The following is a 16,456-nucleotide window of genomic DNA, read 5'->3' as shown; positions in this document are numbered from 1 at the left end:
AAATGTTCGTAAATAAACTTTGGAAGCAAAATGAGTTTTCATTAAAATATTATATATCATTTATGTCTGGATTTCTGATTGGAGTAAATCTTTAAAGAAGTTTGAAAGAAGTTCATCTTTATCTGCAGATAAGTTTTCTTCTGATGATGAATTTATAGATTTTAAAATAAACCAGCCCTTTAATCATAAGAGCAACTCCTAGATAAACATGATCAATTGAATACATGTCTTAGTTTTGCTCTCTCTTGAAAACATACTTAACTGAAAGTCAGGGAATAAAGAAAGGCATAAACTCTGTAAGGACAAAGAGAACATGGGAGGAGATGTCAACAGACTTTTTGGAAACTGGGCCATTGGTAGATGGAAGAATGGCAGCTGTCTTCGTAGAAAGCTGACCCCTCAGTTGTGTACACTGGCTAGCTGAGATAGTGACTATCAGCCAGTGGCTATTTAGATACTGATGGTCTCCAGACAAGAGGCCAGCATGAACTTGGTAGGGAACCTGAGCTCATTTGTTTAGATTCTTAGAGTTTGGGAATATCTGAACATTCATAGATGAGTTATGCTATGTAAGCATAATTATGAATGATATTATTAATGAATATAAGGAAGATCTATAGTGGCTTTGTTAATTCAACAAGGATACAATAATTCTAGATATTACACAACCATCATTTATAGGGCAACACCATGTGTGCCTTTTGAGCTTCTGAAATGTTGCTAAGCTGAATGAAGATGCAATGTAAGTGTGAAATTCACCTTGGATTTTACAGACTCAGTATAAAATACACAAAATATCTCCTCAGTAGGGCTTCTGAGTGGCACAGTCCTTTAAAGCTTTTGACTCTTGGTTTTGACTTGTGTCATGATCTCAGGGTTGTGACAGGTATCCTTGGCTTAGGTTCCATGTTCAGTGTGAAGTCTGTTTAAGACTTTTCTCCCTCTCCCTGTGCCCCCCACCCACATGCTTGCTCTCTCTCAAATAAGTAAATCTTTAAAAAGAAAATCTCCTTAGTAATTTTTTATTCGTTGCTTATTGAAGTATTTTGTATAGTGTGTGTTATGTTAAAACATACTATTAAAAATCTTTCACCTGTTTCTTTTTACTTTTCTAATGTAGATACTAGAAAATTGCAAATTTCATATGTGGCTCTTATTATTTTTATACAGCTGTGAATAGTGTTATTGATCCTTGGGTGGCTGGTATGGTTCCCTGGTCTGTGTCTTACAGGGACCCTTTAAAATGAGGCCCTTTAAAAATAAACAAATGGGGACCTGCTCCATTTTGTGCAATACCTCTCTGTAGTACCTAAAGTATTGCAATGTATCCTTCTAGCAAACTACACTGTTAGTGGAATTATGAGTCTGTTTATTGAATAAAAGAATAGTCTAAAGGTATCAATAGATATGTTGGTAAAATCTGTAATTTTCTTGTTACCAATCTACCATGGTTCTTCAACACAACTCTTTCCTTGAGTCCATATAATTTTACTTACCTGGTTACTGATGGCTTTAAGAGAGAACCACAGATTTGAGCCAAATGAGAATACTGTAGAGTCTTTGTTACCAACCTGGTCTTTGGTTCTCAAGCTTTCTACGACTATTTCTGTTTTCTAATACTTCAGTCTTGATAGCGGTTACTTAAAACCTTTCATTCTCAGCAGATGACCCCATATCCTACTTCACTGATAAAATGCTATAGAAGATATCAGAGAAGAATGCCCTTGAGTTTCAACTATAGATCTTCCTTGGGGTTATGTCCCAATAAACCTGTTGTAAGTTGAATATGTTTTGAGTCAAATGCATTTAATACACCTACCAAATGTAGCTTAGCCTCACCTACCTTAAATGTGCTCAAAACACTTAGATCAGCCTACAGTTGGGCAAAATTATCTATTAGAAAGCCTCTTTTGTAATAGAGTGTTGAGTATCTCCTGTAATTTATTGAATACTGTGCTGACAGTGAAAAGCAGAATGGTTGTATGGGTACAGAATTATTGTAAGGGTATCAGTTTTTTACCTTTGTGGTCACATGGCTGACTAGGAGCTGCCACTGACTGCCATTGCCCAGCATCATGAGAGAGTATTCTACTGTGAATTGCAAGCCTGGGAAAAGATCAAAATTCAAAGTGTAGTTTGTACTGAACGTGTATCACTTTTGCACCATTATGAAGTCAAAAAATTCTAAGGTAGGACTCCATATGGCTACTCTCTCTCTCTCTCTCTCTCTCTGTATGCATGTATGTGCCATGCCTACAGTTTGACCTGTACTCACAGCCATTCTTTATCTCCTGTCCACTGCTAGGCATGGTGCTTCTCTTCTGTCTGAGGAAAAGTTCCCATGTTCTGCATCTTATCCCCTTGTGCTTCCTCAGAGCCCTTTGTTTTGGCATCTTCAGTTTCTTTCTCCTTCTCTATTAGAGAACTCAACAGTACTTAAACATGCTTTAACTTCTTCCATTTAAAAAAAAATAAACCCTCTCTTGGGGTGCCTGACTGGCTTGGTCTCTAGAACATGTGACTCTTGTCACAACTCCTTGGGGTTGTAAGTTGGAGCCCCAAGTTGGGCGTAGAGATAACTTAAAAATAAAATCTTGTAAAAACAAAACTCTCTTGACTGCTTGTCCTATACCTAACATTGTATCTTCCCCTGTTTAACAGTTGAGCTTCTTGAAAATATTTTTTATTTGTTGTTTCCACATCCTCCCCCTCTATTCATTTTTTGACTCACTATAGTAAAGCTCCCACCCCAAGACTGGTTTTGCCAAAGTCACTAGTAACTTATATTTTTGTGTTCCAAAGGATAGTTTTCAGTCTTCATCATCGTTCATCTCTCGGTAGCATTTGATATTAGTAGTCATTTTCTCTTTTAGGAAATACTTTTTTCTTTTGGTTTTGGTGATACTCTGTTATTCTGGTTTTTAATCCTAAAGTCCCTTCTTCTTAGACTTCTTAGTGACTCCCACTTTTCTGCTGTATTAATTAGTGTTGTTCCTCAAGACTCCACACTGGGCTGTCTTCTTACTTAACTCACCCTGGCTAATTAATCTACTACCATATTTTCAGTTCTAAATTTGTACTTTAAGCCCTAATCTCTAGATCCAATTTCTGCCTGGAAATACCATAGGATCTCTACTACCACATCTGTTCTTCTTATTTTGTCCCTTATCTCCATGAATAATAGCTCAGCCTGCCCATGAGCTTAGCAAGGAAACCAGAGGGTCCCTTGCGTTCTAACCACTGTGATCCTTCCACAACATTTGTTGTCAGTTATTCATCAGGTTTGGCCCACCTTATCATTTAGTAGTTTTTTATTCTATTTACCTGTCTATTACCAGATACAAATACAAAATATCATTAGAGTCTCTCAGCTAGTTTGTTCTAATGATGTTCTAACTGATTGGTTTTCCTCGATGCTTGCACCTATGCATAAAATCTGTGGTAGCTAGTTTCCAAAGATGGCGCTCAGTGAACCATTTCTCCTAGGATTCAGGCCTTGTTTAGTCCTCTCATTCTGAATCTGAGCTGGTTACTCACTTTAAGTAATGGAGCATGGCAGATGTGACATTGTGTCAGTTCCAGGCTTAAAAATGCCTGATTTTTTTACACTTTTGTACCCAAAGTTGCTTGTAAGTCCAGCATCCCAGCTGAATTCAGACTTCTAGATGTCCCTTCCAAGATGCCAGATCTAGAGGAAAGCTATTAGACATGCTCCATACATGGAAAACTGGATGACTTCAGCCCCAGCTGACATCAAATAAGCTAGGGAATTGCCTGCCTGAACCCAGTCAGTGCATGGAGTAATGAGAGCTAACAAAATGATTGTTGTTTTAAACCCTAAACTTTGTAGTGATTTATTTCACAATAGATAAAACCCAAACGAGACCTTTTTGTTCTGCTTCCTACTCCCGTCCCCTCTTTAGCAATTTACCTTTGACACTTTAAGCTCCGCCTTCACTAAGCTGCTTGACGTTTCCAGAATGATCTCTGCTTTTTCTTCTAGACTTTTTACTCCTGCTGTTAGAAACATTTTTAACATGCCCTCCCTTATCCTACCCAGCTTCCGGGTCTTTACTTAGACATACCTAAAACCGTGGCTGACTAGTTTAATTGCCTTGCTTATGTCCTCTCATAGTAGCAAATACTTTTCCTGCAGAATAGCGTTGAGAATATGGAGTCCAGCAGTGTAATATTTTGCAAGGTATTCTTTCTAAGCTTCTGTTTATTCATCAGTAAGACGATGGATAATAACAGTTAGTTTGTTGGGAGCATGTAGGAGTACCCCCAAAACGTTAGCTATTAATGTTATTAACACATTATCACAAGTGCCTGTTTATCACTTTATCCCTAGAATCTAGCCAAGTGCCTGGCACATAATATGTGCTATATAAAATGTCAGTGAGTGACTGAATGTATAAATAAATTCAAATCATTTGGATTTCATTATACTAATCCAATTAAACCTAATTTCAAGCTTTTTTTTTTAATTGTGAAATATCTATAGCATAAATTTGCTAGTGTAACCATTTTTAAGTGTAGAATTCAGTGGCATTAATTATACCCACAGTGTTGTACAATCATCACCGCAGTCTGTTTCCAAAATTTTGTCATTACCCCGGATACAAACTCTATCACATTAAGCAATAACTTCCATTCCCTCCTCCCGTTCAGAGTCTGGTAACCTCTGATTTACCTTCTGTCCTAGGAATTTGCCTAATTTAGATATGTCGTATAAAGGGAAACATAATATTATTTTTCCTTTTGCATCTGGCTTATTTTATTTAGTAAAATGTCTTTAAGGTTCATCTATTATGTAGCATGTGCCAAAATTTCCTTCCTTTTTAAGGATGAATATTTCATTGTATGTGTATATCACTTTTTTTTATCCATTTATCTGTTGATGGACCCCTGGATTGTTTCCACCTTTTGGCTATTGTGAGGAACACTATAGAAACATGATATCCAAATATCTGCTAAATACCCTCTTTTCAGTTCTTTAGGGTATATACCCGTAAGTGTGTATGTGTGGATCATGTTATTGCTGGGTCATGTAATTTGTAGTTTTTTGAGGAACCACCATACTGTTTTCCATAGTGGCCGTACCATTTTATATTCCCAGCAGCAGTGCACAAGTGTTCTGATTTCTATATAACCTTGCTGATATTGGTATTCCTTCCCTTTTATTTTAATATAATGGGCATCCTGATGTGTGTGAACTGTTACCTCACTATGGTTTTGATTTGTATTTTCCTAATGACTAGTGGTCAATAGTTTTTCCAAAACTATTTGTTGAAAAGACTGTAGTTTCCTTAATTTACACCTGTTCATATGCTTATTGGCTATTTGTGTTTCTTCTCTGGAGAAATGTCTTTTAAATCAGGTTGTTTTGTTGTTTGCTATTGTAGTTGTTGTTTTGGAGTTGGATGAGTTCTTTATGTATTCCAGATATTAAGCCCATATAAAAGATATGTTTTGCAAATATTTTTTCCCATTCCATGGGTTACCTTTTCCCTTTGTTGATAGTGTCCTTTGGGAAACAAAAGTTTTAAATTTTGTTGTGTTCTAAATTATCTTTTTTTTTTTTTTTAAGACTTTGTTTATTTGAGAGAGGGACAGTGAGTAAGAGGGGTGAAGGGCAGAAGGAGATGCAGACTTCCCACCGAGCAGGGATCCTGAAGCAGGATTCAGTCTCAGGGATCATGACCTGAGCTGAAGGCAGATGCTTAACCAACTGAGCCACCCAGGTGCCCAATGTATTCTAATTTATTTAATTTTACTTCTGTTGCCTTTACTTTTGGTGTCATATCCAAGAAATCTTTGCCAAATCCAACATCCTGAAATTTTCTTCCTATTTTTTTCTATCAGTTTTGTGGTTCTAGGTCTTAAATTTAGTTCTTTGATCCATTTTGAATTAATTTTTGAATGTGGGGTAAAGTAAGTGTCTAATTTCATCTTTTACATGTAGATATCCAGTTTTTCCAAAACTATTTGTTGAAAAGACTATAGTTTCCTTAATTTTTATGGTCTTGGCACCCATGTTGAAAATCGTTTATGACTATGTATGTGAGGGTTTATTTCTGGGCTCCCTGTTCTGTTCCATTGGTCTATTTGTCTTTATGCTGGTACCACACTGTTTAGATAACTGTAGCTTTTAGTAAGTTTTGAAATTGTAGATGTGAGTCCTACAAGGATGTGAGTCCTTGTTCTTTTCCAAGATTATTTGGCTATTCTGGGTCCCTTGAAATTTCATATGAACTGTAGGTTTTGTTTTGTTTTTCATTTCTGCCACAAATGCTATTGGGATTTTGTACTGAATCTGTATATTGTATGGGTAGTACTATTATTTTAACAGTAGTAAGTCTTCCAGTCCATGAAAATGAATGTCTTTCCATTTATTAATGTCTTCTTTAATTGTTTTTGGCAGTGTTTTATAATTTTCAGTGTGCAAGCCTTATACCTCCCTTGGTTAATTCCTAAATATTTTCTTTTAAAAAATGTAATTATTGCAACATACACGTAAGATAAAGTTAAACATCTTAACCATATTTAAGTGTACAATTCAGTATTATTAAGCATATTCACATTTTTTTGCTACCAGTCTCTGAAACTTTTTTTAATCAGGCAAAACTAAAACTCTGTACCCTTTCTTTTTTAAAAAGAATTATTTTATTTTACGTAAACTCTGTGCCCAATGTGGGGCTCAAACTCATGACCTGGAGATCAAGGGTCACATGCTCTACGGACTAAGCCAGCCAGGCACTCCTAAAACTCTATAGCAATTAAGCAACTCCGTATTCTCTCTCCTTTTCCACAATCCATCGCAACCACCCTTCTACATTTTGTCTCTGAATTTGACTACTGTATGTATCTCATAAAAGTGGAATTATGCAATGTATATCTTTTGTGACTAACTTACTTAACATAAGGTCCTCAAGATTCCTCTATGTTATAGCATGTCAAAATTTCATTTAAAAGCTGAGTAATATTTTATTGTGTGGATGTACCGTGTTTTGCTTATCATTTTATCTATTGATGGACCCTTGTATTGCTCCCACCTTTTGACCATTGTGCGTAAAGCTGATTTGGACACGAATGTACAAATTTATTTAGTAGAACTGTCATAAGAAAATAGTACAGACAGGTGGCTTAAACAACAGTAATTTATTTTCTCACAATTCTAGAGGTCAGTAGTTTTAGATCATGGTGTCATCAGGGTGGATTTCTCCTGAGGCTTTTCTCCTTGGTTTGCAGATTGCTACCTATTCTCTGTTTTCTTAAATAATCTTTTCTTTGTGCGTGTACATCTCTGATATTTCTTCCTCTTCTTCTTCTTCTTCCTTTTTTCTTTTAAGATTTTACCTATTTATTTGTGAGAGAGCACAAGTCAAGGGGAGAGGCAGAGGGAGAAGCAGACTCCCTGCCAAGCCTGATGTGGGACTCCATCCTGGGATCCCGGGATCATGACCTGAGCTGAAGGCAAAGGCTTAACCAACTGAGCTACCTGGGTGCCCTATTTCTTCCACTTCTTGAAAGGACATCAGTCATATTGGAGTAGGACCCACCATATGACCTCTTTAAATGTGTTATCTCCAAATACAGTCACATTGTGAGGTGTACTGGTTGTTAGGACTTTGGCATAGGATTTTTGTGGGGACACCATTTAGTCTATAACAATGCATGTCTGTTTGAAATTTTGCTTTTACTTCTTTCACATTCCCTGGAAGTAGAATTGCTGGATCATATGTTAATTCTATTTTAGTTTTATGGTTTTTTTTTTTTTTTTTGAGAAACCATTGTACTCTTCCCATGGTCACCATTTTGCCTTCCCACCAACAGTACTCAGAAATTCCATTTTCTCTACTTCCTCCCCAACATTTGTTATTTTCTATCTTTTTTGATAGTAGCTATCCTAATGGGTGTAAGGATGATTTTAGTCTTTTCAGTATCCTTATGAATGACATTGTTTTCTTAACCCTTTTTTTTTTTCAGATTGTTCTGAAACAATCTGAAAAAAAAAATGCTAGTGTGTAGAAATATGACTGATTTTTTTGCCTGTTAATTTGTATCTTGCAACTTTGCTGAATTTATTTCTTAGCTCTAACAGGTTTGGGTTTTTGGTGTGTGGATTCTTTAGGGTTTTCTATGTAGATCATGTCATCTGCAGACAAAGATAGTTTTATTTCTTCCTTTCCAATATGGATGCCTTTTATTTTTCCTACCTAAATGCTCTGACAAGAGCTTCTAGTACTGTGTTGAATAGAAGTAGCAAAAGTGGGCATCCTTTTCTTGTTGCTGATCTTAGGAGGAAACAAAACCTTTTTTTCTATAAAGCAAAAACTTCCACATGTGGAGAATGGTCTTTCATATTTGGTATACTTTTCTCATTAGCTTGGTTTAAATGAAGGACACACAAGAGCTCATTAAGAACAAGAGGAACGAAGTATGGATGGGAAGAGCTGGGATGAAGCTGATAAGTAGGTATAGGGGAACATAACCAGGCTTGACAAGATGTTGAAACAGAGATAGAGTCAGGAACATCTAAGAATCACCCTACCACTAGGAGGCAGTCCCTAGCTGTATCAGGGTTAGATCCTGACCTAGTAAGTAGGACTCCACAAGTTATTAGCAGTTATAATGGACATTCATGGGATATGAAAAGCGTTTTTATAGATTAGGAATAAACATGAAGTAAAAAATCAGTGTAATTCATAAAAATTTCCTGTGTAGTGGACTTCATTGATATGGGATCCATGTAACTTATTACCTACACTTTAAGCATGGATGAGGGTGGTACTAATGATCCTTCTTCAAAAATATGTGTGAATTGACTGTCCCAAGGCAACTGGGCCATAGGTTATCCTATTTACTGAACTCTTCACATTCATAGATTGCAACAGCAGTTAACATTTAATCTTGTGAATGTTTAGTCAGAATGGCATGTTGATTAATTTCTGTAGAGAATTGGCTGCTAAAACCATCTAAAGGTAGATTCATGATGTTGAGGAATTTAATGTAAGTAATTTCAGATTATAAATGAACACAGGTAATAAAGGATAATTTATGAGGAATGTAGAGATCCCTTCTGCTATAACCTCTGTTATTGCATATAACTAAATCTGTGCTCTGAGCTGGACTGCCCTTTAGGCAACTTTTTTGTAATCCTTAGGATGATGCAACATTTTGTGATGATTGATTACAAGTTTATAGCTCATTTCTGCTTACTGTTATTTTCTGAAAGTATGTAATAGCATCTATAAGTCTATTGACTCACCTATATATGACAGAATCCCTTTTTTGTAAGTAGTGTTTCTTTTAGAAAATCTTTCTCCATGGAACAATGTATACATTACTTGTCTATAGGGTATAATCTTTGATATAAACCTAAAAGTTTAGGGATTTATGTCATACTTGTAAACTCTCATGACTCTGTGTTTTATAACCTTCCTTCATTCTTAAAAAAAAAGCATTTATGGCTTTAGTTTCTACCACTTCCCTGGCAAGAGTAAAGCTTTCCATAGTTTTATCATTTGTATGTAAAGTAGTATTCACCTTCTTTGGGTGTTTTGTGGTTCTTGTGGTTCTGTAGCCAGTGAGTGCTGTCCAAGGCCCTATCTTCCACCTCTGTCTCTCTCTGTATTTTCTGTCTGAGTTCATTCACTCTGTTGATGAGAGATTCAGCTGTTAGCTTTATGTTGATTTACTTTTTTATTTTTTATTTTTAAAGGGAGAGAGTGAGAGAGTGTGTGTGTGTGTGTGCAGTTGGGGGTGGGAAGGAGGGAAGAAAATGAGGGGCAGAGACAGAATCTTAAGCAGCCTCCATGCCTAGCACAGAGCAGGACGTGGGGCTTGATCTCACGACCCTGAGATCATGACCTGAGTTGAAATTAAGTGTTGGATGCTTAATTGACTGAACCATTCAGGTGCCCCCCTTTATGTTAGTTTTAGAAACTATTCAAACTGATCATCTCAGTGTCATCAGACCTAAAACTTATCTTCGTACTTAACACTCCCCCTCCCATTGTTGTGAGATTATTTACACATGGCTTTCTCTAAGTAATTCTGTCTGTTCTATATATTACTATTAATCTTATCCTAAGTAATTTATCTGTACTATTCTCTATAGGAGATTTCTTTTCTTATGTTATTTTAAATTCAGGCTTCTATGCCTTTCAAGGCCTTTCATTCTCTGGTTCCAGCATTTCTTTCTTACTGGTCCTCCCGGGATCTAACTTTGCCCCTTTTCCTCTTCCTTGGCAAATAGGCTGGTTTGTGTGTGTGTGTGTGTGTGTGTTTTGTCGTGTAAACATAACTTGCTAATGCTGTCCAGTTAATTCTGGAATGCACAACAGAAGGTCTATCTTATTCTGAGGCTTTCCTGACCATACTAGGCTCCTAAGACTGTTGCTTAATTATGAACATTTGTTTCACAGAAGTTTAGAAGATAACTGGCTTTTAGTTGTTTGTATTAACTGTGGCTTTGTCTCCTTCAATTCCCTATAAGCTCCACGAAGCAGACAGATCTGTGTTTAACCTCTTTGTCTGTCAGTTAATCAAGTACTAGGCACATAGTAGAGAATTACTGATAAATTATTATCTTTTTTTGTTGTTTCAAGTTTTTAATTAAATTCCAGTTGGTTAACATATAGTGTAATATTAGTTTCAGGAGTAGGATTTAGTGATTCATCATTTACATACAATACCCAGTGCCCATCATAACAAGTGCTCTCCTTAATACTCATCACCCATGTAATTCATCCCTTCAGCAACCCTCAGTTTGTTTTCTCCTGTTAAGAATGTTTTCTGGTCTATTTCCCCCCCTCTATGTTGATCTCTTTCATTTCTTAAATTCCACATATGAGTGAAATCATATGTTATTTGTCTTTCTCTGACTTATTTTGCTTAGCATAATGCACTCTAGCTCCATCCATGTCATTGTGATTGCAAGACTGCATTCTTTTCTTATGCCTGAGTAGTATTCCATTGTGTGTGTGTGTGTGTGTGTGTGTGTGTGTGTATGCATATATATACCACAACTTCTTTTTTTTTTTCCCCCTCCTCCAGCCCCCTAGTTATACCACAACTTCTTTATCCATCTGTCAGTCAATGGATATTTGGGCTCTTTCCATAATTTTGCTATTATTGATAATGCTACTACAAACTGTTGGTAGGAATGCAAACTGGTGCAGCCACTCTGGAAGACAGTTTGGAGGTTCAACAAAAGGTTAAAAATAGAACTACCCTGTGACCCAGCAACGGCACTACTAGGTATTTACCCTAGGAATACAAAAATACTGGTTTGAAGGGATACAGTGTTGGTAGCAATGTCATCAACAGTAAATTATTATATCTTAAACATGCTTTTGGAGCGCCTGGGTGGGTCAGTAATTAAGTGTCTGCCTTCAGCTCAGGTCATGATCCCAGGGTCCTGGGACTGAGCCCCACTATTCCCCCTGCTTGTGTTTCTTCTCTCACTGTGTCTCTGTCAAATGAATAAATAAAATCTTAAAAAAAATACTTTACTTCCCAATATTTATCTTTTAAAAAATATTAGGTAATCTCAATACCAAATGTAGGGCTCAAACTCACTATCCTAAGATTAAGAGTTGCATGTTCTACCAACTGAGACAGCTAGGCAACCTCCTGGCCACTGTATTTATCTTAATCACACCATATTTATAGTTTAGTTTAATCATGCTTTTGGTCAGTCATAGATTGTCCTAATTCAAATCTTCATCTTTAGAGAACCAAAGGTTACAGATCAGTGGTTTTTAATCTCATCAAACTGAACACCATCCTTTAAAAAATAAAATTTTTAACATCTGCTTTATTATCCTGAAATAAAACTTAAAAACAGTACAGCATATTTATACATCTATTTTAAAAAGACAGTATAACAGCACCTGTGTGGCTCAGTTGGCTGAGCAACTGCCTTTGGCTTGGATCATAATTCCAGGGTCTTGGGATCTAGCCTCACATTGGGCTCCCTGCTCCGTGGGGAGTCTGCTTCCTCTCCCTCTGTCACTCCCCATTCTTGTGTAATTCTTCTCTCTATCTCTCAAATAAAGAAAATCTTAAAAAAGTAAAAATAAAAACACAATATGGGGTGCCTGGGTGGATCAGTTGGTTTTGTGTCTGACTCTTGATTTTGGCTCAGGTCATGATCTCAGGGTGGTGAGATGGAGTCCCAAGTCAGGCTCCATGCTCGTGTGGGGAGTTTGCTGGAGATTCTCTCTCTCTCTCTCTCTCTCCCTTCCCAGTGCACATATATGTAATATCTCTCTCTAAAACAAATCTTAAAAAAAAAAAGAGAGAGAGACAATATAATGTTTGAAATCCTATTAAAAAAGCAATAAGGGAAACTGGTTTATGACAAAATATTAGATATTTCAGTGTCTACGTGCTCAGGAAGGACTACCCAGAAGTTCCAAGGAAGTAGTCAGATTATTGCATTTACAACAAAATGACTGTTAAATAGACTGTACAAACTGGTAGAGGTGCATTTTATTGATGTTTGAAATATGGGTGGTGTTTCCTTTAGTGGTGTGATTTTCTGAACTGGTGAACTGAAATGGTAAACTGCTCTTGAAAAAGTTCCAAACTTCACATTCTTGAAAACTTCAGCACGTATCAATAACCTGCAAGAGTACATTGTGTTTATATGAAATATGTATTTAAACTCTAGGCTCACATAATTATAAATTAGTTTTTCCCTTATCATAAAGAGTTTGGAGTTGTGGGATAATTCTTTGTTGTATGGAATTGTCCTCTTTCTTGTCCATTTGCTTCTTGTCCACTAAAAATCAACAGCACCTCATCCATCCCAATAATTAAAATAACCAAAATGCCACCATACAGTTCTAAAAATATTTAAAATAACCAAAATTCCATCATAGAATTCCAAAAATATTTAAAAAATTTTAAATTGCCACATGTTTAATAACCAGTTCCCTTTTATTAGGCGTGCCACACCTTTGAGAATAATGTTGAAAATGATTTTGATTTCCAGATAGAATCAGCATTCTTCAGACTTTGTTTTGTGATAAACCAGTTTTTGACATGATAACAGAATACCCATGAAGGAGAAAACATTTTATAATTAAAACAAAATGGTCTTTTTTCCTCTTAGGAGGGAGAAAAGATTCTATAGTGAAGGAAAATAGTTTTTCTTTTTTTCTCTGAACTGCATGACTTTCCATAGCTTGCTTGCTTGCTTTATTTATTTATTTATTTATTTGTTTGTTTGTTTGACAGAGAGCACCAGTAGGCAGAGAGGCAGGCAGAGAGAGGAGGAAGCAGGCTCCCTGGTGAGCAGAGAGCCCAATGCGGGGCTGGATCCCAGGACCCTGGGATCATGACCCGAGCCGAAGGCAGAGGCCTCAACCCCCTGAGCCACCCAGGTGCCCCATACTTTCCATAGCTTTTAATGGGTTAATAGATATTGTTAATTTATCAGAAGAAGATGCTGTATTTCCTCAAACTATCCCATTGTGGAGTCTTTTTGAAATTGCTGAATTAGATTTTTTAATAATATAGACCCTTTAGGCATATTAGATGCTGTGGGTTGCATAAAATATGAATGTCTGTAAAATATTATATTTGTAGTGGGAAATGGGAAGCCCTTGGCAGCTAGCAAATTTTTAGAACTGTGTGTACCTTATCACATGTGATATTTCTATTCCACCAATTCCACCAAGAATATTATAGAACAATTCAATACTGGACGTTTAAATTTAATAAACTTAGGAAAGGTTATGAAAAACTTGTGAAAAATCATTACCACACAGTTGACTTTGATATCATTCTAAAAGTGGCAGGAAGATGGAATGGCCAAAATTGGTGAAATAGGTTAATACCAAGTCTTCTTTGTTGAAAAATCTGGTCTTAAATCTGTTGTGGATTGAATGTCGATTGTTAAAAATTTCCTTTTGTTAATAATTCAAAAAAAATTCATGAAGAGATTATATGCAAGTTGGAGAAGACAGAAGTAGGTGTAAAATATATAAATGTATCTCTAAAAAGGTACCAAGGGGGCACCTGGCTGGCTCAGTAGATCATGCAAGTCTTTTTTTTTTTTTTTTTTTAAGGTTTTTAAAATTTGTTTATTTGAGAGAGCTAGTGAGCTGAGCCAGGAGGAAAGGGAGAAGTGGGCTTCCTGCTCAATGGGGGGCTCAATTTCAGGACCCCGGGGTCATAACCTAAGCCAAAGGCAGCTCCTTAACCTGCTGAGCCACCAAGGGGCCCCTGAGCATGCAACTCTTGATCTTGGGGTTGTAAGTTCTGGTCCCACATTGGTGTAGAGATTACTTAAAAATAAAACCTTCTGGGTTTTTTTAGACTTTGTTTATTTATTTGACAGAGAAATCACAGGCAGGCGGAAAGAGAGAGGGAAGCAGGATCCCTGCTGGGCAGAGAGCCTGATGTGGGCCTCAATCCCAGGACTCTGGGATGGGGACCTGAGTTGAAGGCAGAGGCTTAACCCACTGAGCCACCCAGGTGCCCTAAAAATAAAATATTAAAAAAAAAAAAAGCTGAGCATAGAAATAAGCTAAATTTTTGGAGAAACCCTAAGCAACATCGATGGTCAGATGAAAAGCCAAAGAGAATGAAATGCTCTAAAGACTAGAAAGAACACAAACAAAATATATAGACACTGTTACTTCTTGCCAAATATTTATTGCAGATGTTTTCACATAATAAAATTTTCTGCTAAATTCCTTCACCTACTCGAAGAGGTGATTCTGGTTCTTGGTTGATAAATATTGTAGTTTTGTAACTCACTTGCATTATCATCACACAGAGGATACAGAATTACTAATTTTAAACTACCACCTGGTAGGAAATGTGTGATGATCATACCAAATTTCAGAGAAAATAATATAATAGAAGAAATAAAGACTCCAGTCTTTATCCCAATATTGGGAACACTTCATTCCTCATCAATAATAGAAACAACATGATTGGATCAAAAAGTATACTCCACATTTGGGTCCATTCAACCTCTGCTTCTAAAATGCCCCTAGTTCCTTTAACCAGAATGTATAACAGCCCTTTGCTATGTTTAACAACATATCAGTAGTTTCAGCAAGTTGAGAGAGGATAATCAATAAATGCTTCAGATTAATTGTGATTGGTTTCTTTCCTCACTAGACTGAACATGATGAAAAAAAAAAAATAAAAACTGTTTTTCCAATGAATCTTGGGACACTGAAAAATTAAAATTAAATAAAAAGAAAATTAAAAAAAAACACTAAAACCCCACAAAAACCAAAAAACTATTTTCCATATAATGTTGGTAAGACCTTACTTAGTATGGTAGAAGAAGATGTTATCTTGCGATGCTCAAGTCACCTCAAGTCACCCACTTGGTGGCTCAGTCAGTTAAGCGACTAACTCCTGGTTTTGGCTCAGGTCATGATCTCATGGGTCTTGGTATCCAGCCCAAGTAAGGGTCGGGTGAGGAGTTGGGGGGTGGCATGCCCACAGTGGGGGATCTGCTTGAAGAGTCTCTCCCTCTACTCCTCCCCCCATGTGTGTGCTTGTACTTTCTCCCTTTCTGATATAAAGAAATCTTTTATTTTTTTTTTAAAGATGTTATCTCACTGTTTATCTCTGAGGAAGAATGTGTTGGACTTTATGGAGAACTTGATACCCCAGCAAGGGATTGGTTACCATGGTCATATACAAATTTGCTGGAAGAAAATGAAAAGGAAACAGTGACTCTGGCACCTCCATGCTCTACATCCAAAAGAAAAAAGAAGCATCAGCCTGGTGAATTTATCTGAGGAAAATAGTGTTGTCATTTCCCTCACTGAATTATTTGGAATGTCAATATGAACAGTTGCAGAATTTTCCAAAACACTGTGGTAATAACTATTTCCTAAATATTGTGCCTATTTTTTTTTTGAAAGAACATGAAGGAAGTGATTTTATGTACAAATAGTATTATTGTTTTAAGTATTCATATTAAAGAGATGCATTCTATAGGGAGCTTGGCAGAAACACTAAAAAATAACCGTAATTGCAATTCATAATTCATACCAATCAGTGTTGAAACTCAAAATGCAAAAGTGGGAGGCAGTATCTCGTGATTAACAACTTCATAGTTTTTGCACATCTGAGAAATGAGCGCTCAGGTGAATTTTATCTTTGGCAACATATTTTTAAAAGAAATGTGAGTGTGCCTATTTTAACAATTGTTTTTCTGTATCATGAACAGTATTCCCCACAATTTTAAATGTTTTAGATTAGAGAATTCTTTCTTTTTTTAAGATTTTTATTTATTTTTTTGACAGAGAGAGAGAGAGATCACAAGTAGGCAGAGAGGCAGGCAGAGAGAGGGGGAAGCAGGCTCCCTGCTGAGCAGAGAGCCCAATGCTGTGCTCAATTTCAGGACACTGAGATCATGATCTGAGCTGAAGGCAGAGGTTTAACCCACTCAGCCACCCAGGTGCCCCTA

At 36.6% G+C, this 16,456-nt stretch overlaps 2 long non-coding RNA genes across 2 annotated transcripts in view; one reads left to right on the top strand and one right to left on the bottom strand.

Annotated features, from left to right (window-relative positions):
* LOC309872503 overlaps positions 1-16,456 on the bottom strand; it is an 857,896-nt gene that overhangs the window by 348,372 nt on the left and 493,068 nt on the right. The gene's annotated exons all lie outside the window — the stretch shown is intronic.
* On the top strand, positions 13,252-15,882 carry LOC309872502. Its single transcript, XR_014315914.1, has 2 exons — positions 13,252-13,397; positions 15,589-15,882. It is a non-coding gene; the product is annotated as an uncharacterized lncRNA (long non-coding RNA).

This window comes from Mustela nivalis, assembly GCF_964662115.1.
Source record: "Mustela nivalis genome assembly, chromosome: 8".
In the NCBI taxonomy this organism is placed as follows: Eukaryota; Metazoa; Chordata; class Mammalia; order Carnivora; family Mustelidae; genus Mustela; species Mustela nivalis.
Note: the sequence above shows the minus strand (reverse complement) of the source record. Positions and strands in the feature narration are given on the sequence as shown.